A 26742-nucleotide genomic window follows, 5' to 3' on the forward strand; every position below is an offset into this window, starting at 1 on the left:
ATTTGATCGGTACACGTTGGGGAACACAAATTGAACCAATCGAAACGTGGGGCTTAGCGCATTTAAATATTGTTTGACATTTTACTTTTATTCAATTGTTCATCTAAAAAATATAATTTAATTTATTGTTGAAATATTTTCAATTGTAATTCTCTTTTTACACGATTTTGTTCCGTGATCCTATTTTACCCGAACTTTCAACGCGATTTTCTCGAAATTATGCGTTTTTTCTTACGCGATTGGTTCAGGGATGACTTTTAATCAGGTTGCTTATAAATTACTACACTTGAAATTGAATCCAATCTGGGAAGTTCACCTGAACAAGCAACTTTCAACCTTCGTGGGTGTACCATTCATTTGTGAATTGTTGACATTTTGGGATTATTTTTATGCCAGATATTTAATCCGCTAACGTTGAGGCCATTTGCCGAGGGCGATATTGAACTTTTAAGCCCGAAATATTGCCGATACTCGTATGTTTTGCATCTTCTGTTCTTGCCGACATATCGAAATCAATAAAACGGTACTCAACAGTAATCGAGTAGTTTGTTGATTGAATCTGAAGATAATTTTTTGCCATTTCGTTAGCAGACGGATCTTCAATAATAGCGAATCGTTAAGCGTTAACGACTCTCATAACATGTCATTGTGTGGTGCCAGATGTTAATAGTTATTTCCTTGTCATTGTCATAAATTTTTCCATCAATGGACTGACAACCAATATTACATGATAGCATAAATTCGGAGTAGGAACCGAATCAGAAATTTACAACGGCTTGGTAATGAAATTATCGTTAAATGTAACAAAATCGACCTTAATCGCTCCATTTAACGTTGACTAAGTTAAAGCAGAACCAGAAAAAAATCATGCGTTGCCAAAATAAGCAACATAATTATACAAGCGAAAAAAGCAATTATTCAATCTTTTAATCAAATTATTTAATCTTCATCAGCACCAATTCGGACCGACCGCTTTGTTGGAGCCCGACTGGGGATGCAGTGGTCCCAGCGAGACCCCATTCGCTCGCTGGCCGTTTGAACTGGCAATATTTCTTGCCTCCAAATATGGCTGCGGGCAGATTTATCGCTCGGATTGCGGATCCATTGATGCGCAATCACTGCGGGAGGAGATTTTGAAGAAGCAATTTAACGAATTGGTTCTGTACCAATATGGATTCTTGTTGGATCCGCTTGAATCGTTTTACCATGAGTAAGATAATTTGGTGGATTATTGTTGCTCCGGGTGCCAATTTTGGCTACTTAATGGAGTGTAGTTTTGATAAAATACTTTCAATCATTCATATGTTCCGTGTTCAGACGGATACTGCGAACACTGCATTACTGACGCTCCAATCGCATGCGAGACGAAAGCTCAAACGCACGGGCAAAACATCCGTCAGAAATGTTATGCTCTGCGCGTGTCTTGTGGAAAATCGATCATTGCGGCGATGGAAAATAACGAAAAACTATTCGAGTTACAATGGTTGATGTAACTGCGGCATTTCGCGATGGTTTTCTTCATTCATGCAAAACAGCAAGTTTACGCATGGAATGAAACGTGTTCGCTCTGTATTTGAATGAATGCAAAGCATAATTTTGTTCAAGTTTTCTAAGTGAACATGATTCACCATAGAAAAATTCTCCCGCTCAAATATATGAATGGAATAAAATAACTCACAACTGACTTGAAAAAATATGGGTCATTAAAGTGCCGCCACAACAAAAGGGATCTCAGTTTGTGGTACTAAAAGCGAATTAGAAATAATAATCATTTGGGTGATTGCTAGCGCTTTAGATAGCGATCTCCGCGGGCAGAAATATTTAAACCATAAACACCCGCATACATTACCGTCGCGCGCATGTTCCGCATGTCATTGCAAAACTGTGTGAAAGGAAATCGCACCCTCAAAGGTGAAACCGCACGGCAAGTTGATCGTGAAATCAGTCTAGTATACTTTCAAATTATCCCACCGACTGACAGACCGACTAAAGGCCTGCCTCGGATCCAGCCAGACAACCAGCCAAAAATGATCATTAATACCTACGTAAACAATGCGTCGGTGGTGGCAAGAGGGAACCAGCAGGGGCGGGAGCACATTCGTTGCATTCGTCCAAAGTCGGTTATTTTCAGTTTTGGAACAGTCTAATTTTTCTGACCAACTGCAAACAAAATTATTGCCGTGATTTGCATAATCAAATAGCCGACAGTATTAATACTGCGAAACTTGACGATCAGATCGGAGATGATTGGATTTCAGCAAGACGGGAAATGATCGTGTAAATCTGCTGTCTGCCGTTTGTTGGTGTAACTCTGGCTAACCTGGTTTATATTGTCGACAAGGTTAGCGTGGAGTGATTTATCGCACGATTAGCCCGTTTAGGGAATATTTGAAGTGATTGCTACGATGATAGCAGAGTAGCAATATAAGAATTATAATGACGATATCATACGATAGTAGTAGAATCATACCAATGTTTATCAAGAGACAATTATTCCTAACGAAGGAAGAGTGTTTAAAGAGCAATTTGACCTCAATTTCAAGAACGGAGCTGTCAATTAGTGTCACAGATTGGGATTTTTGATTAAATAATATTTGACAAAACATTCGAAAGTGCATTATTTAGTCAGCACGCTTATCTTTGAAATGTATCTATCTTACCAATAAACAACATAGGTCGAAGCGCTCCCTGTGGCTATTCTAGACATTGCGGAGTAACAATACCAGTGATGGTTGTCTGGTTGAAATCGTCTCAGAACCAGTTTTTCCTGAAACGCATCTAGTGTTAAATTATACTTAATCTAATGCTATATGAACGAAACATTAACATTATCTGTTACTTACAACTACAGAATTTGATTCAGATCTGCCACTTCCGCTTTCGAAGGCGGTTGGAAAACACAATATCCCCTTCAAGATATTTATGTGTACCTAAACCTATAATATGGTGAGTCTACAATTTGTAGTTGCTCTTCGTGATGGCGCTTGGGAATAACAAACCATCCGCTTTGTAAAAGCTCGGGTGATTCGAGCTATAGATAGTCAATAGCAACGCTGGTTTTGCGATTTTTTACGTGATTATCCTGTCACCTGTTTTGTATATTGAATTAGAATTTAGAATTTTAGAGTGTAGTCGAACATTTATCAAATGAGTATATTCTATAGACATTTTAGATAACTTCATTTATTCGTGTATTCAACATTCAGCGAGATAAACATACTGCTGTCAAAGAAGTTGGTTTTAATGAAGCTTTTTTGCTGATTTCGACTCCCAAACAAGTCACTGTTTTATTATACACAGAAGTATTTGATTAAGTAGCATTTAGTAATTTCCCACGATGATCCGGAACCCATTAGTGGCGACGAGGATAAATAAGAAACGATCAGCGACAGTTTGGAAGAAGCAGCGGCATTTCCTATTCAACTAGTAACAATTTTGATCCGGAAAAATAAAGCACGGTAAAAGATAACAAAGAGTTGTGACCAAAGCATTTTTGGTAAGGTATTGTGCGACCATTGTTCAGAGGTGACAAAAGCTTTTGTAAACCAATGCGCTATTTGATTTTCGCGGACGTATCTCTAAAAAAGGAATACAATTAACATAACTAAGCCTTTTGTTCTCTTAGAAAGTGAATTGAACCTTTTGAGTGCGGAGGACCGATAACGCTCCTCTTGTTACTGCTTGGAGCATCTTTCAACACAGGATCAGGCTTGTATGCGGGGACTGTCATTGACACAATTTTCATAACGTTCGCCGCCTTTTGTCACTTATGTTCTTAAATACGAGTTCATTCGACATTCCTGTAAAAAAAGTAAAATATAGTAAGAATATTGAAAACGAGCTATCGAAGCGTCGAAAATGAGAACAAACCGAAAATAATATGATTGAATTACGGAGTCATTTCACTTGTAGAGCACGGTATTTGTTTTCCAACTCTTGTAAATTCTCATCGTAGAAACCTAGAAACGCTTCTAATACTACCTCGATTCTTGTTGGATTGTGAAAGTTTCTGGAGTTCAACATCGCAGCAGCATTGAGTGTCGAATTATTGAAATCGAATCTTTTACTTATTTGATCGACCAATCCCACTTGCCATAAACATTGAAAAAATCAGTATCAATCAGTACTTTAGGACAAAAAACTGTAATCTGTACCTTAATGAATAAATTATTTAAAAAAAAAATTAAAAAATCTGTAACTTTTCAGATAAATCTGTACTTGTGGCAACACTGGTGGTAACGACAAACGCAGATTATCTTTCATCGATGCTCTTCCTAAATAAAATCGACCGTTTTCTAACCGCTGATCATTGTTCGTAAAGTTGAATTCTTAAACTAATTCGAAAGATTCTCAAATATGGCGACATCCGGCGAGAAGAAAAGCTTCAGGAATATTTTAAAAGAAGTGTGTACAGTGTTTGAAAACGGATTTGTGGTTTGCTCGATTGATGCATCGCTAAATTGCAAATATCTGCAGGCGCAGCAAAATTTTGATACCGAAGTGCCTTCGAAGAAGCGTAAAATTTCTAGGAAACTGGTGGCCATCGACCGACAAACTGTAATCGAGGCAGTTATCACACTCGTTACTGTGCACCATGTTCCACTCAGGGATGGTCTTAAATTAGTACTTAATCCACTTTGCAATGCTTTAAATATTAACATTAACCGGGCCAAACTTGTTGAACATTTGACCACAAGTACAGTTAAAGTACGTGAGGCCATCAATATTGAAGTTAGGGGAAAACTGATATGCCTGAAAATAGACTGTGCAACGAAACATGGACGCCACATCTTAGGAGTCAATATACAATTTTTTGATCATGAACGACAAGAAGTAATAATAAGAACTATCGGTAAGAATATTTGAGTGGTAATTCGAGTACATCTATATTACAAACAATATCTTACAGGAATGCTGGAAATCACGGAAAGGTTCTGAAAACAAAGACCGAGGAGATGCTGGCAGAATACGAAATAAGTGTGGATCAAATCTTCACAGTTACCTGTGACAACGGAAGCTACATGATTGCAGCCGTTAAGCAGTTGCAATCATATCTGCAAACGATGCCTTTTCCGATCGATGATGGAGAAGACGAAGATACAGACAATCTCCAAGATTGGTCTGATGCTATGGAGCGAGAATTTTATAACAGCATTACTTTAGTAAGATGCGCCGTGCATACCTTGCAACTCGCTGTCATGGACGTGATAAAATTCAATGATGCTGAAATCCGGTCGTGCACGATGGTTGCTAAAAGTTGTCGAAAAATTCAGTATAAATCCGTTTTTGACCTCCATAAACAACCACTGCCTCCTCTTTACTCGAAAACACGTTGGAACGGTGTCTTTCAGATGATAGAATTTTACAGTAAGCACGAAGCTTTCTTCCGTGACCTGGGTTCGCAATACCCGGAATTGAGTATGACCGTTGAATTTGAAGCATAAATATATCCAAAAATTCATTATAACTTTCAGATCTTGCGGAACAATGGGAATTCATTCACTCACAAATACGTGGCAGCATTCGCAGCTGTTTCCGAGGCTACCAAAAATATGCAAGTTGTGCATATATCGCTGCCGGACTTTTACCCAGTGTGGATCAAAACTGTAATGGAGGTCGGAAAAATAAAAGAAAACCGTTTCACAGAGTCATTGTCCATGGCATTATTCAGCAGGTTAACCCAACTAAAGGAAAGCATGGTATTTAAAGCAGCTCTATTGATTGATCCACGCTTCAATTACCTCAACTCTCTATTGTTTTCCATCGACGAAAAAGAAGAAGTTCGAGTGAGTAAAAATAATGAACATATCATGACTCTTATGTGTAGATTTGAAGCTTATTCTTTACATTTTACAGAGATTCATCGTCGCAACATGGAACAGATTGAACAATACTCGAAACCAAACCACGAATCAGATAGCTGTACCGGTTAATGTTCAACTGCCGAGCAACCAGGATGATCCAAATATTAATCTCGACGCTTTCCTAACAGAAATGTGCGGAGGTTCGCTTCCTGAGCCTGGAGCCTCGCAAACATCAGAAAACTCCTTCCTTCGACAGCTCAGTGCCTTGGATTTTGAACCGCATCAGAACCATTCCTTGACGGCGCCAGTGGTTGTGTGGTTAGCGTAACAGCCTCACAATCCGATCGGTCTGGGTTCAATCTCAGCTGCCGTCGTTGGGATTTTCTGAGGCGAAAAATCTCTGGTTACGTCTTCCTTCGGAGGGGAAGTAAAAGAAGTTGGCCCGGCTCATGAGTTGTTGAGTCTGATAGGTAGAAACAGGTGGAGTCGCTTCCCTGATGTCGGTGATTGGCACTAAAGTGGCGGAAATAGGCCGACGAAAAATAAGCGAAGATAAAAAAAAAGAACCATTCCTTTGATCTAAGAAATCCTGACATCCTGAACTGTATGAAATTGCAATGCTTTTACTCTCAGTACCATCCAATCAAGTCTCTGTGGAACGCTCTTTCAGTGCGCTGGGTTTAGTACTGTCAGATAAACGCACAAAGATGAGCGATTACCACCTCGAAGATATCTTGCTCATAAAACTCAACAGACAGCTTCTTGATAAAATTATACCTAATATCTATAATTGGTTAGAAGAGGAAGTATAAGCAGTCAGTTATGAACAAGTCTTTTATATGTTTATATGCAGAAATGTAACATTTTTTTAGAAAAAAAACAAATCGATCAATATGTACATATCTAACAATAATTATATTCTTATTTTTTATTAATAAAGTATAAATGAACACATAAATAATACGGTATGCAGAATAAGCCGGCAGCTTCTGCTGGAAATTGTATTTACAATACAGGACCCTGCTAGTGGCCTCTTCCTATCAGCTCGGATGATGCCAACATCACAGGGTTTAAAAATTAGAAAAGTACCTACATCTCACCTGACGCAACTGTTAGTAGGGTTCAGAGCCAATCAAACCGCCTACATTCCTACTTTTTTTGGTGTCAAGATGTTGGCATCAAAAACATGGCTCTATAATATCAACATATTCTGTCACATATAGAGTACAGTGTTTTAGAAGCTACAGGCTATTTATCTTTCCGGAAAACTGTTAGGCACTATTTGAGGTAGTTTGTGTTAGTGCGTATAGCTGACATACTGAAGCTAGAGGAGAGTGTCCTTGTTTCTTGCGACGTGGGTATCAATTCTCCTACTCGGTTCTGATAAAACTGATCCTCTGGTTGCCAGATTTTAGAAAACTTCCTTCGGACCCGAACAAAACAACTCAATGTACCGGTGCGTTAGATCTTTATTAAATCTTGGGTCAGATCTTAATCTTAAAATTAAAAAACATGTCCCAAATATATCTCCGGGTGTAATAATCAATATTGTCCAAATAGTTATGATGATAATAAGTCACCCTACAAACCTCGGGACGCCCGTGAGTAATCGATTCCTCATTCCTGTAGCAATAGAATAAGTGATAGTGGAAATAATAAATTATAAATAATAAATTTATATATAATTTTATTTTAAAGTGAAAATTTAAATAAACAATGGAATTAAGAAACTCATGTAACCGAGCCTGTAAAAATACAACCTCTTAAAGTACCTCTAGTTGATAAAAAAAAATAAAAATGTCATACGACATTCAAAATACATTTCCGCTTGGTCAAAAGAAATTTACTGACAAACAGATTCATGAAAAAGAGAATTTGTTTGACATGCACACACACTACAGTCGGAGAAAATATAGAAAATCGAGACGTTCATTATACCGTTTTGTTTTCTTCTCTTATTCGTTTCACGTATGACAGTAGCAAACTAACAGAAACATTTTTGGTTGCGTTCACAGTGATGAACAGTGCGTGAACGTCACCGAAAATGTGGACTGTTTACAACTCTGGCCTGGCATCAGTGTCGAAAAAATAACGATGTTTCACTAATACAAACAAAACCATAGCAGATAATTGAAAAATGAAAATTTAACTTTCAGAGCACTAGCTCGAGTTTTCCGACGTTTTTCACTATACAGTTCGACGGTAGATGAAATTTAATATCTTGTGAGTAATCGATTAGAGTTTGGTTGATATTACTTGATGGGAAGTGTGCGAAAACGATCATTTTCTTCACAATGTGAGGGAGGGAGATGAAAGAAATGAGCGCCATTGTGGCAGGCATTTGTTGCTAGCTTCCACCTTCACCTTAAAATGTCTCTCAAATAAATATCGTACAATTCCAGCAGCCCAAAAAAAAATTAAGTATTGCCAGATACCTCAAGAAGTTTTTGGTAAAGTAAAATATCGAAATAATATTCCAAGTGCAGCGAAAAAAAAACTTTTCCTTAGTGCCAATAGTTGCCACGGTTGCCACAAAGGGTTTAACCATATCCCAAACAATATCACCACTATACAAATGAACTGACAATATGACACATTTCCACAATCACCCTTCTTCTCATAGCAATTGGTATCCACGTCGCCCTGCTCAAGAGTACACCGCAACAAAAAAGAGCAATTTGCTCGTGACCAGCGGCAAAGCTTTTTTCATCTGCAAACAGCCCATTAATTTCCCGCCTCTTTGCAGTGCGAGGGCGGCCAAAATGCTTTGGAAAAATGCGGCTTTCAGTGCTACCTTCAACTCGCTTAAACTCCATGGAGGAAATAGATGCTGCTCGAGATCGCAGCCGAAAGCAGTAATTTTGTCTGAGCCTGCGATGGCAAATGGTGAAATTTCGCGAAATAAGAGCTGTCCTTGCTCCACTTTCATCCACCGTTTATTTTTCTCCTCGCAATCAATTTGGCACTGGCGGCTCTGCTGCACACGACAAGGAACCCGAGGGAACCGATAGGGGCGATGCTAAGCCAAGTAGCGGTGGAAACAATCGACGTTCGAACATAAATTGCCACCGATTAATAGGACCCTCGATTCGCGCATATATCTCCCCCCGACTGGCGCCGAATCGTTTAATGGTTTTGTATGTTTTTCTTGCATCGCCTTCGAGAGGCAGGACGCCAGATTTCGTTCTGATACGGGGGCGGTGGCTTTTTCTTGAGCTTACCTGATACTTGAGAGCGTTTCGGATCGCGCAAAGAGGTTTGCCTTTTTTGCCTCTGCGCATTGTAGCTATCAGTAATCGGATACGTTGATCGAGTTGCCCTGTAAAATATCGGGCAAGGTTAAATCTCCGTTGATCTTGAGTTGATTTATTGTCACGACGTGAGCTATGCAGAGTTCGTTTTTTACTGTAACTATGCACCTCAAGCAGACAACAGATTTGTGTCCGTGATGCTCATGTACTGCATGGGCTTTAAGGCACCTTCTAGCCTGCTCATCATACCGGATATATTGTCCTTCATCACGTCGCTAGAGAAACGTTCAAATGTCACACTTTCAGTCACACCACTGACCATGCGTTCCCAGCCATGTGCAAGCTTCTTCATTTCAACAGCTCACATTCACTCATCTTTCATTGTATTGTTTCGCACATGGTTTGTTCTGATTGAAATATCAAGGAAAACGGTTAATTCAATCACCGTAAAAGAATCTCGTTAGCACATGCTGCAGCTTCGTGTATGGAGACGACGACGATGATGCTATTAGAAGCATCGTTTTGTGTGTCTCAATTACCTACATTTGAACGGCGGTAGCCATTCTCACACCGTTGTGTACAACTGGGTGAAGAGGGGTGGGATTTCCCATACCTCGCACGCCATATGAGAAAGGTAATGCTAGAATCTGTTTTTGAGAGTGCGAGTCAATACCGATGAAAAATGAAAAACCCGAGGCAGACAGTTGGAATTCTCCGGTCGAAAGCGAAACGACCAGCCGCTGTCGCTGACGGGGTGTTGCATTACAATTTCTAACGGAACAGTAATGGAATCCTCTTGTTACGCTCCATAGCTGTGTCGAGTACAGAGAGTTGCCTTGGCAGGAACCTTGTTATGAGACGACTGGAAATTTAACCGCGACAGCTTAGAATGTAGACAAGTATATATGTATGATCACCAATGAGAAGAATGGAGTGATCTGGTTATATTCTAGGAAGAATATTTAATTTCAATTTGAATATTTTCATTTTGAAATACAGTACTCGTTCGCTAAGTGGGCTGGAAGGGCAACCCAACACAAACGTCAAATAAAACTGAGGGGAACTCAAATGAATTGTTCGATAGAAGTAAAAAAAATCGTGCGCTTGTGAACGTTTCAATTTGGGCACAAAGTGTAATGTTTCTAATAGCATTTTCTCAATTTAAATTTCGAGAAATTGACTATACAAAAGGTTTAAATTTGAAATTTCATGCTATTCCATCCAATGTTTCTGTCATGCGAAAGTAATGTCAATTATTATAACATCAAATTGAATTCGAATGCACCTCACATTTTTGGACACCACATGAATATAACGTAAAGTACACCAAGTTAGCAATGACCGCTGTATTAATTTGGTTACAGAGGTTCCCAAAATCCGAACCTGGAAGATAAACACTCTATCTAATTTCTATTATTTATCTATTTATTTATTTATTTTTGACTTAACGTCTTTACAACATGTCCTGATTCACAATTTTTCTACAATTAACACTTTGATCGCCCCGTCATCCAGATCTGGATGATGTATTTGTATATTTATGTTGTCTATAGTAAATTCTTCTAAAATATCGTCCAGGTCTCCAGTTTTGTATAGTTTCTCAATATCCTAATCGGAACTCGATGAGATATTACTCGAAACTTTTCTTCTAACGCTTCGCACAGATTTACTATTACGCCGTCCGGTGAACATTTTAAGGATGAAAAAAAACACATGTGTATCAAAAAAATTTTTTTTTTAAATTCTCCGCTTTGTGCAATTATTATTCTCATTCTCAGAACAAAACTTGCAACTTGCTTCTTCTTTTAGCTTTTTAACTACCAAGCGCAAAGAACGATGAAAACGAATTACGTGAGAAATCGGAGTTGGCAAATGTGATATAGTTTATGACGATTATTTTTCAACAAATTTGACATAAATATGTGCTCAGTATGATATATTCACAGAATCTTCGCAATCTATTGAACAGAATATTCCATATTCTCCAATAAAATTGTAGTTATTCATCGCCATCGGATATAGTATATAAAGCAGGTACGTTCGGTTCAATTTCATTTTTTATTATCATTGGCAACACTGTATAATTGACTGAAAACTTATTTTTATAAGTTTTCTAATCAGCAGTCAGTTGATTTCATTCGGATTTAACAGAAAAGTAGTCCTGAATCGAACCCGAATTCATCATTATCGTTGCCGCAAGAAACTCGACCGTGTGTGTGCTCCCGTGGCCGAATGGTCAGCGTCCTACACTATTATGCCGGGGGTTCAGGTTCGATTCCCGTTCTAACCGGGAGATTTTTCGTCAAAGAAAATTCTTCCGGCTTGCACTGTGGTCACGCGTATTCTAGAGCTTGCCACCCCAGAGTACATTCAAGGCGTGTTATTCAGCATAGAAATCTCAACCAAGTACTACTAATAAAATTGTCGTAAGTAATGCTACGTTGAGAAGGCAAAAGTTCCACTGAAACGTTAGTGTCATCCAAGAAGAAGAAGAAGAAACTCGACCGAATCGCTCTGGGCGACGAAAGTGTTAACTCGGTTCGTGGCTACTCTCTCCAATTTTGCGGGCACTCGCGCTCACAATGTCCTATTCCACTTGGTCTAACAACCTTGCTCGTTGCACTCCTCGTCGTCTTGTACCAGCCGGATTACCGATGCACACCATTTTTGCAGAATAGTTGTCCGATATTCTTGCAATATGTCCTGCTCATCGTAACCTTCCAACTCTGATCACTTTGTGGGCACTGGGTTCGCCGGTGAGTTGCGTAAGCTCGTTGTTCATCCTTTGCTTCCATACGCCGTCCTCCGGCACACCACCGAAGATGGTTCTTAACACCCGTCGTTCAAAGACTCCGAGCTCTCGCAGGTCCCTCTCGAGTATTGGCCACGTTTCGTGCCCGTGAAGAGCAACCGGTCTTATCAGCGTTTTATAGAGCGAACATTTCGCACAACTGCTAAGACTGTTCGACCTCAAGTTTTTGTGGAGTCTCTCTCTCTCTCCTTTTTTTTTGCATACTTGATAAATGTCTAAGTTCGTTGGTTTGAGTTCACGATGGGTAGAAAAAAAAACAGTTCATTGATGGGGTAACTACTTTTTTGCATCAGGAATCATGTTTTCGTTCCTCTTTATATGAACGTGCGTACGCGGGTACAAAATTAGTAGGGGGAAATGAAAATGTGGATTGGAGTCAGTTGAATGAAGAGGCAGATTTGTATCCTCGCTAGTCAGCGCTAGTCAATTCATTTTTTATTGGCGGCGACTACCGAAGCAGTTCTAGTCGTAGCGAAGCTACTGGGAGTAGAGTCGGTCTTCATTTTTTACCCTCGAAGATCTCGGACCCTGCCTGTCGTGCTCGGATCCGGGAGCCAGCATACGTTTGGTTTTAGACGCACTGATTCTCTGTCCAACTCTCTGCTTCGTGCGAAGAGCTTGGTAAGTCTGGTGTAATGTTCAGCTACCGTCTCAAATATTTTGCCGACAGTGTCCACGCATCAATGAAACAGATGAATTGACAGGATCTATTGAAAATCGTACCACACAAGTCTATAAGACATCTACAAGACATCAGTATCTTCCATAGTAACGCATGTAAAGAAAGTTCCGAATGAATGTTTTGATACATTATTTGTTACTGTTCGTAAGAATTAGCGAACACTTTCTTTGAGCGATTGCTAAAGCTGAAATATTTATTCTTGTAGTTATATATAATCAAACTACATTTTTACTATCTTACAATTCAGTGTAGGCTTCAATGTTAACATCTGTACTCACGGTAACTAGCGAAATTGTAATCTGTGCTGTAACCGTAAATATTTGTTTAACTTTAAGTTCAAGTTTTAGTTTGTAGATTCTGGTAACTATGCGGGATAAATTTGTACCTATAAATTTAATTCTAGGTCAGTTGTTTAGATTGCGCATTTCATTTAACTAGAATATCCTTACTTTGATAATATACTAATTATACTTTCTAACTTTCTAATACTTCCTAGCTTTTATAGATAAATAATTATAATTTCCAAAACTCACAATGTTCACGATTCTTTCTTTTGTCTTTATGATTTTTGTTTATGTTTACTTTGACCACCTTCTTCTACTTCTTTATTTCTTGTCATCTTCTACCTTCAACTTTCCTGTCACCTACATGGTCTACTCCAAGGCGCCTCTATATGTACCAGGTGAAACAATCATATGAAATGCACTTTCAGTCATATTGGAATTGCTGTCGGTATTGTTTATAAACAGCATCAGAACACTGCCGGCGGCTCTCTACAAACTGCTACGACGCTTATTCGAACGATGCCTACTATGTTCGGCTTTTGCGAATTTATGTGAAATAGAAGGGATGATTTTGTAGTATTTCATTCTCATTTCCACACTCTTGCATGTAAAAAGGCAAAAATAGCGTATCCTAGCTATAACAAAACAAACAACCCCCACTCCACAAACCGTAATCCCCTTCTTATTGAAGTGATGATGTTGCTTCACCTGTACATTGATATAAGCGCCTTGGTCTACTCTTTGGCAGGCCATGTGGTTTCTAGCAGTCGTCAGGAGGCCCAGCAATTCCGGGACTCGCGGCAACAGTTACTTTGAGTAGCAATTGTTTAACACTCATTCAGTTCAAAGAATCGTACTGTCTTTTGAGACTATTGTCTTTTTGTTATCATGTTGGTATATCATTTTCATTTTCACACATTTTATACACACATTCAAATATCACCTCGCCATTTCAGTCAATTATTTAAAAAATTCGGGTGGGCATGCTGTTAAATATTCCCATATGTTCTGGTGCAAATTACCTCTTCCGGCCCGGGTGTGAGGCTTCGCTCAACGCAACTGAATAGCAATGAATATTGTCTGCTCGCTAACTGAAATGAGACTGTGAATTTGAATCGCGGTTGGCTTATTTATATCAAATAAGTTAAAAGCGGACAGAAACGAATGCATTATTTGCTCGTTATAGACGGTACGGGTAGAGAAGAGCTCAGAACAAATATATGTGTGGATTCCCGGAAGCACATTGACAACACTGCCAGCAATAACTGTCTCACCACATTCCCTCACAAACAAAAAAATTTTTTTTGTTGGTATAAGCGCATTGGGCCTTTAAGGGAGTATTCTAGTCCAGAAATTAGAAAAAATCAAAAATTCTCATCAAAAAATCTGTAGTTTGGGCATTCAAGAATGTACGCTAGAAAGGACTTATCAGAAATCCTATTCTTTACCGAGTTATAGCCATTTTAGTGATGTGGTATCCAACCTGTTACGGTCATAACAATGAACTTCAAACGCGTTTTTCTCGAAACAAGTTTTTTCAAACTGACGTACACGATATCTCAAGTTCTACTGAACCGATTAATGTCGAAATTATATGGATACAATCTGCAAACATCTCTCTATCGCATGAACCTCTAAAAATAATATTTTTTAAATTTTACTATTCTTGAAAAATCGGGAAACGTAAGAAAAAGCATTTTAAACCACATTTTGTTTTTCAAACGGCCGCCATTTTGCCAAAAAAACATGTTTCTGACTTGTCCGAGGTTCATGCGATAGCGACATCTTTACTGATTCAGAATCTGTTCGATTTTTTTTTCTTTCAGATAAACAGAAGGGCTGGAATCGTGTATGCCATGGCACAACTTTTTTTGAACCCTCTCATTTCACCAGCTCTAACTATTCTATTTATTAATGTTTTTTCTCCGTTCAATTTTTGTTTTATTGTTAAAAGATAGATGAACAAATAATGATGTAATGGATAGTAAAAATATTCTTTGTTTTATTTTTACGGAGCTCGAAGAAACGTCCAAAATTCGTGTCTCTACACTAGAATACCCCCTTAAGCAACTTTGCATACTTGAAATGTTCAAAAAAGAATTAGACTACTTTTTCAAAGTTTTTTTTCTTGATCATTTACAAAAAATATAACCATAATACATTCGGGTCAAAGGATGAAATGTAGAAAATTATTTGAAATTTCATAAAAAAATACCAACATTTTTTTGAAAAAAATTTTCGCTGAAAGAAAAGTTATTTTAAAAATTAAAATCAATTTTTCTTCAAAATGCATTTTTTTTAAATTCTCAAAAAAATATATGATTAGCTCTTACAATTTCCAACAAGTTGTCCATACATTGGAAGATGGGCACTTTTACAGGGAGAAAGTTTTTCGAACAACTACTTTTTCATGTTTTCTTCGAAAAAATTACAACTAATCCTAATTTTGCTCAAAGACAAGATAGCAATATTAAGCAATATTAGAAAAAGTTTGAGATCCTATTAAAATATGAACTATCAACTGTCAACTTTCTTTCTTTTATAGTTTCTGAAATATAGGGAATTTTAGTCAAAAAATGAATTGATGGAAAATATTTATGTTTTCATTAGAAAATGAAAAAAAATTCATTGAAAAAGAAATATTTTTAAAGCTAAAATTAATTTTTCTCGAAAATTTTTTTTTTATTCAGACAAAATAGATATGAAAAGCCCTTTCAAGTTCCAAGTTCCCATACATTGGAAGATGGGCACTTTTACAAGGAAAAGGCTTTCGAACAACAACAACTATCCAGCAGTTAGCAAAAAACATAAAAAATATTTTAACGTATCTCACGTCTTGTTACTCATTCGTCATTTGCACAATATTCCTCTCTTTTTCAGTGGTTTTTTCTCTTTTTTGCTTCATTTCTTAAGCCGATTGAATAATAACGGTCCATTAAGATTAATTTTAATGGGTGTTTTTTATAGAGTTATAGATAGGGTGACTATCTGTCCTGATTTAGCAGGACATGTCCTGATTTTGAGATCTATTTGGGGTGTCCTGATTTATTTTTCACAATCTATTCTTCGTCCTGATTTTCAAGAGAAATTCAATTTTGTTTCAGAATCAGAATTATTTTCATTGTATTGTTTTTGAGTAAAACCTTTTTTTATTGAAACCTAAAGTGTTGTAAGCATATAAAGAGGAGCAGGTGGATCTTCCACGAGATCTTTCAACTATATTCATTTAGAGATTTTGTTTCACTGACCACGGTGATGTTTTTGTGTTTTGTCTCAATATTCCCAGTTATTTTTTTTACATTTTACCGACGAATTACGCCAGAAGTACCCCTTTTTCACAAAACAACTTAAGGATTATGCGGCCAACGCTGCATATGTGATCCATAAATGTCGATGGCTCATAGCGGTATTCTTTAGAGATGAACCAGCCTTTGGCTGAAAATCTCTTTAATAAAGAAAAAAAAAAGAAAAAATAGCGGTATTTGAATTTAGCCATTTTGTTGAAACAGAAGCTTGAAATCAATTATGAATCATTACAGGTAGATCTGATTAGGAAAAGCATATCCAAACACCGAAACATACTCGATTGGCATCCACTTCCAAATCCATGCTGAACTATGCGGTGCAGAAATCCAGCCACTCAGAAAATTTGGGTGGCAGGAGGAGTTTATGCGTTTCATACCTGTTGATTGTACTTCGGTACCATTGCACTTAAAGTTTGATGACTCTGAAACCGCTAAAATTATGAATACATAAATTTGGTTTTCGTGTTTTTATTTATTTATATCCCAAAGAATCAAAATGGTTTCGTCATAATCGTAACTGTGACAGGTGCCCTGATTTTCAACTCAGACCAGATGGTATCCCTAGTTATAGAACTTTAAGTTTGCTACACTGTTTTAATATACTGGAGACATTCCACAGATATCTTGTATTTAGTTTAATTTGTCATTTAATCGAGAATAGACTGATACCTGAACAACATCTGTAAATTGTGCAAATTTTTAACGAAAACCATGGTTCAGTACATAACGTGTAGGGTAAATGATTTTGGTTTGTCCAGTCGAAAATATGGCCTTGGTTTTTTCACTTTTTTGAATCCTCTAGTTCAGCACACCTGTGTCAAATCAGGTATTCGAATGTTTCCAAACTTATAAATAAAACTGTCTTTTTCATGATTTACATTAGTTTTAAAATATATTTTTCGTATTTACATATTTTAATGGTTCATAAAATCCACCTTTTAGTGCTAATTAATAAAATCAACCCTTATTTGAGCTAATTTTAATCAATCACTAGGTGATTATTTGATATGTATTCAGTTCTTTTCTGGATTATAACACTGTTTCATTTGTGTTTCATTTGTATGGCAGCCCCCCTTGAGAGGGAGGAGAAGTGTCGATTCACCATAGAAACGTTTCGTGCCCCTAGTTCCCTAATTTGGTTTTAATTACTTAATTAATTCTCGAGTAATGCAAAAATTTGTTTTTCATTTGTATGGCAGCTCCCCCTTAGAGAAGGGGTTGGAGTGTCTGACCACCGTAAAAACATTTATTGAAACCTAAAACCTCCACATGCCAAATTAGTTTCCATATGCTAGATTAGTTCTCGAGTTATGCAGAAATTTATGTTTCATTTCTATGGCAGCCCCCCCTTAGAGAGGTGGGAAGAGCGTTTGGCCACATTAGAAATGTTTTTTGCCCCCTAAAACCTTCACATGCAAAATTCGGCTCCATTTGCTTGATTAGTTTTCGAGTTAGGCAGAAATTTGTGTTTCAGTTGTATGGCAGCTCCCCCTTAGAGAAGGGGGTGGAGTGTCTAACCACCGTAAAAACATTTATTGAACCCTAAAACCTCCACATGCCAAATTTGGTCTCATTTGCTTGATTAATTCTCGAATAATGAAGAAATTTGTGTTTCATTTGTATGGCAGCCCCCCTTAGAGAGGGAGGAGAAGTGTCGATAGAGACGTTTCGTGGCCCCTAAAACCTCCATATGCCTAATTTGGTTTTAATTGCCTAATTAATTCTCGAGTAATGTAGAAATTTGTGTTTCGTTTGTATGGCAGCTCCCCATTAGAGAGAGGGGTGGAGTGTCTAACCACCGTAGAAATATTTATTGCACTCTAAAACTCTATGCCTAATTTGGTTCTATTTGAGTGATTAATTATTGAGTAATGTAGAAATTTGTGTATCATTTGTATGGCAGACCCCCCCCCCTCTAAGAGAAGGGGGAGAAATATCTAACTACCATAGAATCATTTATTGCACCATAAAACCTCCACATGCCAAATTAGGTTTCATATGCTTGATAAATTCTCGAGTAATGCAGAAATTTGTGTTTCATTTGTATGGCAGACCCCCCCCCCCCTTAGAGAGGTAGAGGGGTCTCAAACTATCATAAGAACCTCCCCCAACCCCAAAAACCCCTACATACTGTGTAACTTGATTCCGCCGCTGGGAATCACCCATTGCAACCGGAGCACGAATACACGTCTTACCTTGTTGGCTGTTTGACTCTCTCTGATGAGGGCTGCGGTTGTGACAATTCATCGAGCTCAAGACGGCATATAATATATGGTGGAATATGAGACACCATGTCTTGCCTCACACATCCTCCTTCCTCTCCGGAAAAAGGATTCCAATGCCATAGAAAAAAAATGTAAGGGGTTGCATCTAGGACACGACCGCAATTATATCATGCAATACACTTGTTTACCACTTCAAATATTTTAGAATGCATCGAAATTTTTGTAATAGATTATGTTCTAATGGTGATCATTATCAGACTTGGGAAGCCTACTTGATCAGCACCCCACAGCATCCAACACTGTACTCTGGTGCTCAAACTTTGTACATTTAACAGGTCGTGGTGCACCTGATTGGATGATCTATTATTTGTTTACCGACATTAATACCCCGACATTCATCCAAGCTTCTCATATGTTCCGGTCATGCCAAGAGCAACGGTTTCCATACGCATTTTGGATCAAACTGTTTTACATTTCCTTTCCGGTGGTTCATTACGGAACAAATTGCACATTATTTTACCCACAGTTTGCGTCATTCCAGTTCACTACACCTGTCAACGGATAAAACTTTCCAACTTGGTTTTAAGTGGATGTTTTGCGTGAGCTATCCCCAATGTTTATCCTTGAAGCTGCTGGGGGATGACGGCACATCCATTTTTCACTATGATTCCTCCAATGGAATCCAGATCACCGCTACCGATTTGAATTTCATCAAGCTCATTGGCTACGTTTGAGTTTCCATGGCATGAATAATGTTTCGTCTCGCTTCGTGCATTCACAAATTTCCTCCTCGGAAAGAAATTCATTGTCCCTTAAATCTAAGTTCATGTGGACTTATTTTTTTGCAAAATACATTATCCACCATAACAAAAAGTATGACAAAAAGTATGAGAATTACTCCACTGTTCACACTCCCGTTTTACCCCTCCTGTTGATTTTGAGCATATTTTATCTCAGTTGATGTGAATGATTTTCATGCAAAGCTTATTGTTAGTGGTGTATCTTCGCTGTTTACTTGAATCAATACAGTTCCCAATGCCTTAGGATATACATCTGTACACAAAATAGTTTTGTTCGACTCCGAACAGAATCCCAAAAACGCCGAAATAAACATGCGTCGCTTAACGAGTTTGAATGCGCTTTAATGTTCTTTGCCGCAGCTCCATTTCAGCGCTGTGATAACTGACCACAAGGGAACATACATTCTCGCTATATTCTCGATGTAAGCTCAGATAAAGTGGATAACTGTCGGAATGTTTAAATATTTTCCATATTTGATGCTTCAATACTGAAACCATTTCCACTAGGCTGTTGTTCCAAGAATCTAAAACGCGTCTGATTGAACGTGCATTTAGAGAAAGGTTATTGGATCTATGATTTTCAGGACTTGAGGAAATGTCTCTCTCAGTTGGTTTCTGCATATAATAAAACAACACCAGTATCTACAATATCATTATCCACAGCCTTGAGATAACGATTCATTTCGCGCTGGAACTTTCCGATGCGCTACTGATGCCGAACATCATTCGAGGGAAACGACACATTCTGATTGCTGATACAAATATGGTAAGTTCACGCGATTCATCACTCTAAAGGGTGTGTCACATCAAATTGCATCACGGAAAAAACGCTGTAGAAATTCGCCCAGTAGACCGATCCTTTTGAAAATTTTAGACAGTAAAATAAAAACTATTAAACAACTTTTGGCATTTTCTTTTTATTCATACTTCGAGCCCAAGCCCGTATGCTCGCACTTTTCTCTTTACCCCGTCCATAAGGTTCTGTACAACGTCAGGTTGTAGTTTTTTTTTGAACAGAAATCCATTTTCTCTTGAAGTCCGCCTCCGATTTGACAACTTTTGGGTTCTTCCGGAGGGCCTGCTTCATAATCGCCCAATATTTCTCTATTGGGCGAAGCTCCGGCGCGTTGGGCGGGTTCATTTCCTTTGGCACGAAGGTGACCCCGTTGGCTTCGTACCACTCCAACACGTCCTTTGAATAGTGGCACGAAGCGAGATCCGGCCAGAAGATGGTCGGGCCCTCGTGCTGCTTCAATAGTGGTAGTAAGCACTTCTGTAGGCACTCCTTAAGGTAAACCTGCCCGTTTACCGTGCCGGTCATCACGAAGGTGGCGCTCCGCTTTCCGCAAGAGCAGATCGCTTGCCACACCATGTACATTTTGACAAACTTGGATAGTTTCTGCTTGCGAATCTCCTCCGGAACGCTGAATTTGTCCTCTGCGGCGAAGAACAACAGCTGACGAAAGTCCGCTTTGACGTAGGTTTCGTCGTCCATTACCAGGCAATGCGGCTTCGTCAGCATTTCGGTGTACAGCTTCCGGGCTCGCGTCTTCCCCACCATGTTTTGCCTTTCGTCGCGGTTAGGAGCCTTCTGAACCTTGTATGTACGCAGGCCCTCCCGCTGCTTGGTCCGCTGGACGAATGAACTTGACAAATTCAGCTTATTGGCGACATCCCGGACCGAACCTCTCGGATCACGTCTAAACTGCTTAACTACGCGCTTGTGGTCTTTTTCACTGACGGAGCATCCATTTTTGCCGTTCTTCACCGATGGTTAGGTTCTCGAAGTATAGTTTTAGTACTCTGCTGACCGTGGATTGGACGATTCCCAGCATCTTACCGATGTCCCGATGTGACAACTCCGGATTCTCGAAATGAGTGCACAGGATTAATTCACGACGCTCTTTTTCGTTCGACGACAGTTTTCCAAATTTACGAAAAATTGACAGTGAAGCATGGCCAACGTTATCTATACACTCTTATCTGATTATAAGCGAAAGCTGAAGATATAATTCCTAGAAATTAAATTTCTGCAGCGTTTTTTCCGTAATGCAATTTGATGTGACACACCCTTCATGTGTGATAGATAGAACTTGGCGAAGTACAGTTTGCATCATACAACTTCACCTTCATCTCATCGATGAGGGGTATGGAAAGTATTCTCAGTAATTGCCTTGTACGGTGCTCTGATAAACATCACTCAACTAAGTTCGTTTTACGCATACTAGTCTGCGCCTTTTTCCTCCTACCCCACCAACCTATTGCGATAGGCACATCTGTGCAAAGATGTGTTTGTGTTTCTTCTGCATGCAAACATCAAGCGAGCGGCCTTCTCAGCTCGCTATGTATGTATGCGTTCCTCCCTTCGTTTCTTCATGTGGCTCTACCAGGGCACGAATTTCTGCAGTTCTCTCTACACGCTTTACTCTTACATGATAGAGGCTTGTCTAATCATGTTTTTCCCTCAGGCAGCTCTGTCACTGCACATTTCAACTGACGTTTCTCACAGCTCGCTTTTCATTAATATTTGCGGTTCTCCCAACACGCATTTTATGCCAGCTGTCCTCTCAACACGCTGTTTATCGTAATGGTATCTATTTTCTGTTGCTCTCCCGGCACACATTTATTTAGGTGGTCCTCACAACACGCCTTTTTTTCATCAGTATCTGCGGTTCTCACAACACGCATTTTATTCCAGCTGTCCTCTCAACACGCTGTTTTTTTTATAGCTGTTACTACTTTATGTGGCTCTTCCAGCGCACACTTAAATGGGCGGGTCTCACAACTCGCCGTTTTCACTAATGTTTGCGCTGCTCACAACTCACTGTGTACTCACCATACACCTCTATATCTCGCAGCGCACATAGAGAATTGCGACTCAATTCACTCACTTTTCCCTGAGCACAACAAAACCATCATTTTGGATTTACTTCCTCAAAGGTCGCACCAGATTATTTAATGGATGCCAATGGGTGATTTCCAAGATGTTTTTTTTTGTTTTGTCAGTTGTATTACGCGAGAACACAACAAGCATGTCACAGTCGCCAAATGTGTAACTTGATTCCGCCGCTGGGAATCACCCATTGCAACCGGAGCACGAATACACGTCTTACCTTGTAGGCTGTTTGACTCTCTCTGATGAGGGCTGCGGTTGTGACAATTCATCGAGCTCAAGACGGCATATAATATATGGTGGAATATGAGACACCATGTCTTGCCTCACACACATACCAATTTTCATGTCGATCGGTTCAGTAGTTTCCGAGTCCATAAGAATCAGACAGACAGAAAGACAGAAAGACAGACCGATATCACTCCATTTTTATACATATAGATATACATCCAAATCATGTAATTAATGCATCTCGATGACCTCAATTCTGATCATGATTTGTCGGATGCGCTGATGTTGGTTTGTCCATATGATTACTATGGCAGCCGCTTGGCGCGCTGTAGTTTGTTTATTGTCAACGAACTCAGACAGTTACCAGGTATGCTATAAAGGTCCCGCGTTAGTATTAGTAAATAGCGTGCAATTTGAGAGAAAATTTTAAACAAAATTTCAGTTCACTTTGATTCCGAGTTCAATTCTGTGTAAAAAAAAGTCACAGGAGGGTTGTGTCCGAGACAAGACCACATAACTGACGTAGGACTCCGTTAGACTATCTGTTGCATGCTGATTTTGAGTATTTCATTGTTTAACTCTTTGATAATGATTTGGTGGCCCTGGAAAGAGCTGTTATGTTTGATTGTTGGATATTGGGTAAAAAGATCGGAAAGATCTAAAAGAAGAGATCGATTTTCGCGAGTTTTTGGTCCATCCAAAAAATCGTAAATCGGAGAGGAAAAGATCGATCTTCTAAATATCAATCCAAGATCGCCCAATCCTTGTCGTGATAATTGTAAATTTTTAACCAGAAAACTGTCCATGATCCATTCTCATCCATTCTCACTAGAGGCATACATACAATATACCGTAATGGTTTTGAATCCGGACGGTATCCATTATATTCAATATCATACCAAAACCATAAAATTTTTTGCGTGTTGAATAATGTGACTGTTGTGTTATTATTGTAACTACCCTTAGAAAAATCCTCGGTCGAAAACTACTAAATACATTTGGTAATGCAAAATTAGTAGAATGTACAAATTTTTTGTACATATTGTCAACAAACCCGCATCCCTACCAGAGATTAGTATATTTTACTCGATAACATTAGTAAGCTTGGATATTGTCATATCTGAAAATTGGTGAGAAAAGCGCGTATTAACCATTTTCATTGTTCCCATAAGGCAATACGGAGGTATAATAAGGATATAATTCTGATACGTGCATTTTCGGCGAGAAAATGTAGCCGATATTGGGCTTCCGAATCATGGTTCTGCTTGACATATGTTATTAGTACGGTCGAAAATGACTATAGATTGGTAGTATTTACCAAAAAATTCGTTATATTTACTAATTATTTCTCTCAGTGTATAGTGTAGTGTCAAGCATTGTACCTAGACGTTGACAAAAAATGACCACGTGTGTGCAACGACTACTTCATAAATAAACCGTGGTCAAACATTTCTTACAGCAGTCACTGAGGTCAAATATACAGTACGAATTCCGAATGGACATTGATTTATTCCCATCGATGTAACACAATGCGACAATACTACGTTTACAAAAGTGTCGTCGTAAACTGTTAGGAAATACAAATCAAATGAACGTTTAGCACTGCAGAACTTTTGTACATGTTTTTTTTTGGTTTTTTATTGGGAGACGTTTATGGTTATGATTTTTGGGCTTACAGTTGGTTTTTTCGTCATACACGCTGTTGGCAGTTGGATGCATCTTGTGCCTTCGAGAAAAAAATCTTCCGTAACGTATCCGATATAAGTGGCATTTTTGTTCAAAGACTCCGTTAAATATAAAAATTCTCTTCACAATCTAGAGAATCATTGTCAACACTGCATTCCCCACTTCGGGACGATAATATTCGGTAATATTTATTCTGATCATTCCTTCATTCATTTAGTCTGGTCGGATGGTTCTTAGTGTCAAGATGTACAATTTACAAGAACGTGTATTTTTAGTGAAATTGTATTACTCGAGCAATCGAAGCCTTAATGAAACTTTGTCCTCTTATGGTAATAATTTCAACATTTCTCGTCGTCGATTACTTCATCTGGGGGTACGTGAAGGACCGTTGCTGTGTTAATAAGCCACAAAATTTGGAGGAACTTAAAAAAGAAATAACTCGGATTTTCAACAGTATCGAAGTCGTAGTGTTGAGCATGAAGAATTTTGTTCACCGTTTAAAACGCGATATCGAAAAAAGGGGTGGTCACGTCTAAAATGACCTAAAATAAGCTTTATTTTCGTTTTTTAAAAGTAAAAATCGGTTCACTTGTGTAGAAGTTATTGAAATTTGTTGCGTGAGCGTTTAGACTAAAAGAAAAACTGTAAGTGAAAAATCAAGGATAATGCACCACGTCTCCAATATCAACCAATTTAGAAATGCCATCGTCAAGCAGCCCATTTTATCACTGTCTTGAACTATAGCACATTGATAATGTCAATCTGTTCATTTGGGTCACAAAAGGCATACTTATTGATTTAGGATTGAACATTTGTCGAAAACTGTACAACTTACTTCTGGGTGGGGATTTCTTCTATCAGTTTATTTTGTCGTTTTTTCCATAACGGCGCTAATGGATTCGGGACCAGTACTGTTCGATTTCCTTACGCGCGCTTGTACACAGTTTTTGGTTTAAATGTCATGGATAAAACACATCAATCGACAAACGACCTGTAGCCGGTAGACGAAAGCAAATGTCATTTTTCCTCTAAACATGACTAATATTTCGACTTGCATCGGAAGATAAAATGCCAAGGTCCTTTTGTTAGATGTTCCATTTCTGCGAATCGAGTGAAATCAATTGCACTGGCCGCTGAGAGCACGTGTTCACCGAAGTGATTGCAGTTCAAAGCCTTGCCTTAACAGAAAATATTTGTTCGGTTTTGTACCACATGATCACGGGGGTTCCATTGTTAACACTGGCCTGAGGTTTAGAACACGTCATTGATGGTGTGTTTATTTTAGTAACATTTTGAAAACAAGTCTCTCGCTCTTGTTAAGAAATGGATTCGTCGCCAGCTCAGCTGATGGTGTGGTGATATGTGTTTATGTGCAATGTTCTTTTCCAAACGATTGCATACTAGCTAAACCACTTTTCGCAGAACTAAATCCAAGCGTAGAAGGTATCCATACAAGTCCTCTTATCAAAACAAACCCTAGTATGGGTATGGTGTTTTTTCTGTGGTATATATACAAATCAGTTGGAACATCAAGAGATATTGGGATCAGTTTCCTGGTTTGATTTTCGGAATAAAAAAAATATAATCCATTGCGATTTGTTTGGAATTACAAAATGGAGCACATAGAAACCTCAATCAGATGTCTAACTATCTTCCTGCTGTCATACATTGAAACCACTGGTGTTGTTATTCCGTTCGATCGCGCAATTACCTTTCACTGATATCAGTTTTTTAGTCTGCTGCGGCCATCTCGATCGTGTGTAGTCGTGAGCAGATTGAAACTTTCCAAGTATGCACAGGAGGTCTCACGCTAGACGGTAATCGCATATTCAGCTCTTATGTGGCAGAGTGCACAAGGTATCTAGTTAAAAAATAACTGCATTAGAGAATTCATATAGCTTGCAGTGAGTACGAATGAATCTTCATTTTGGGAAGATCCATAATACTTCCAGTCTGTATTTCAACTAGATTATCCGTACAATGTTTTTTATTGGACAAAATTGACGATTCTCTATTCGTACCCTAAACGCTCACTTTGCAATGTGCACTGGTACAGGTGAAACGATGATGCGGTTGGTAACCAGCAATATATGTGCGCGATCACCGTAAATTAGATTCACCAATCGCCGAAGATGAATCGATGTGAGGTCATCCAATGTCGCTCTTTGCATATTTAACTAACCTAAAGTGCTTTTCTAGTTCTTCCCCGTCGAATAATCGTGTGAGATCACTGGGATGTGACAGAATTTTTGTTTGGTCGGAGCTGGAAATGATAGCAGCTGCAACAGGTTTGTTTTCTTATCGTCAGATTTGATTGCGGGTGGTTTTGAATTTGGTGTCATCTATCTTCAGCGGAGTTCATGTTGTTTGATCGAACCTTCGTAGCAGTTCTTTTCTATATTTTGCGGCACCAACAATTTGTTTCAAATTTATAAAAAATGCTACAAAATATTACTATAATCGATTTTAAAATACATGTGAAACTTATATATTTGTGATCAAACGCTGAATTTACTACAAAACGAATACATGAAATTTTCGTGGAATGTTTTTTCACTTTTTCTATTTTCTCGATGGATTCCAGCTCTCTACGATCTACAACACATTCAATATTGCTCCCCCGGTAACGTTACGGTCTAGTAAGACGTATCTGCTTTCGTGATACTGTAAAATATTGGTTTAACAAACTTGCTGCCGTAACCTACAAATTTGACTTAAAATAAGAACGAAAATTATTAGACTACTTTAAGGTAAGGTTGCAAAAGTTTC

The 26742-nt window shown here is 38.5% G+C and overlaps 1 long non-coding RNA gene across 2 annotated transcripts; it reads right to left on the minus strand.

The window, feature by feature from the left end:
- Positions 1–3319: 3319 nt before the first annotated feature.
- On the minus strand, positions 3320–25809 carry LOC129768685 (uncharacterized). 2 transcript variants are annotated; one of them, XR_008741713.1, is made up of 3 exons: positions 25685–25809; positions 3640–3800; positions 3320–3578 (listed from the first exon to the last, which is right to left on the minus strand). It is a non-coding gene; the product is annotated as an uncharacterized LOC129768685 (long non-coding RNA). The 2 variants fall into 2 exon arrangements; XR_008741714.1 differs by lacking the exon at positions 25685–25809 and adding an exon at positions 22277–22347.
- Between the last annotated feature and the right edge of the window lie 933 nt (positions 25810–26742).

Source organism: Toxorhynchites rutilus, chromosome 2 (genome assembly GCF_029784135.1).
Source record: "Toxorhynchites rutilus septentrionalis strain SRP chromosome 2, ASM2978413v1, whole genome shotgun sequence".
NCBI classification, from domain to species: Eukaryota; Metazoa; Arthropoda; class Insecta; order Diptera; family Culicidae; genus Toxorhynchites; species Toxorhynchites rutilus.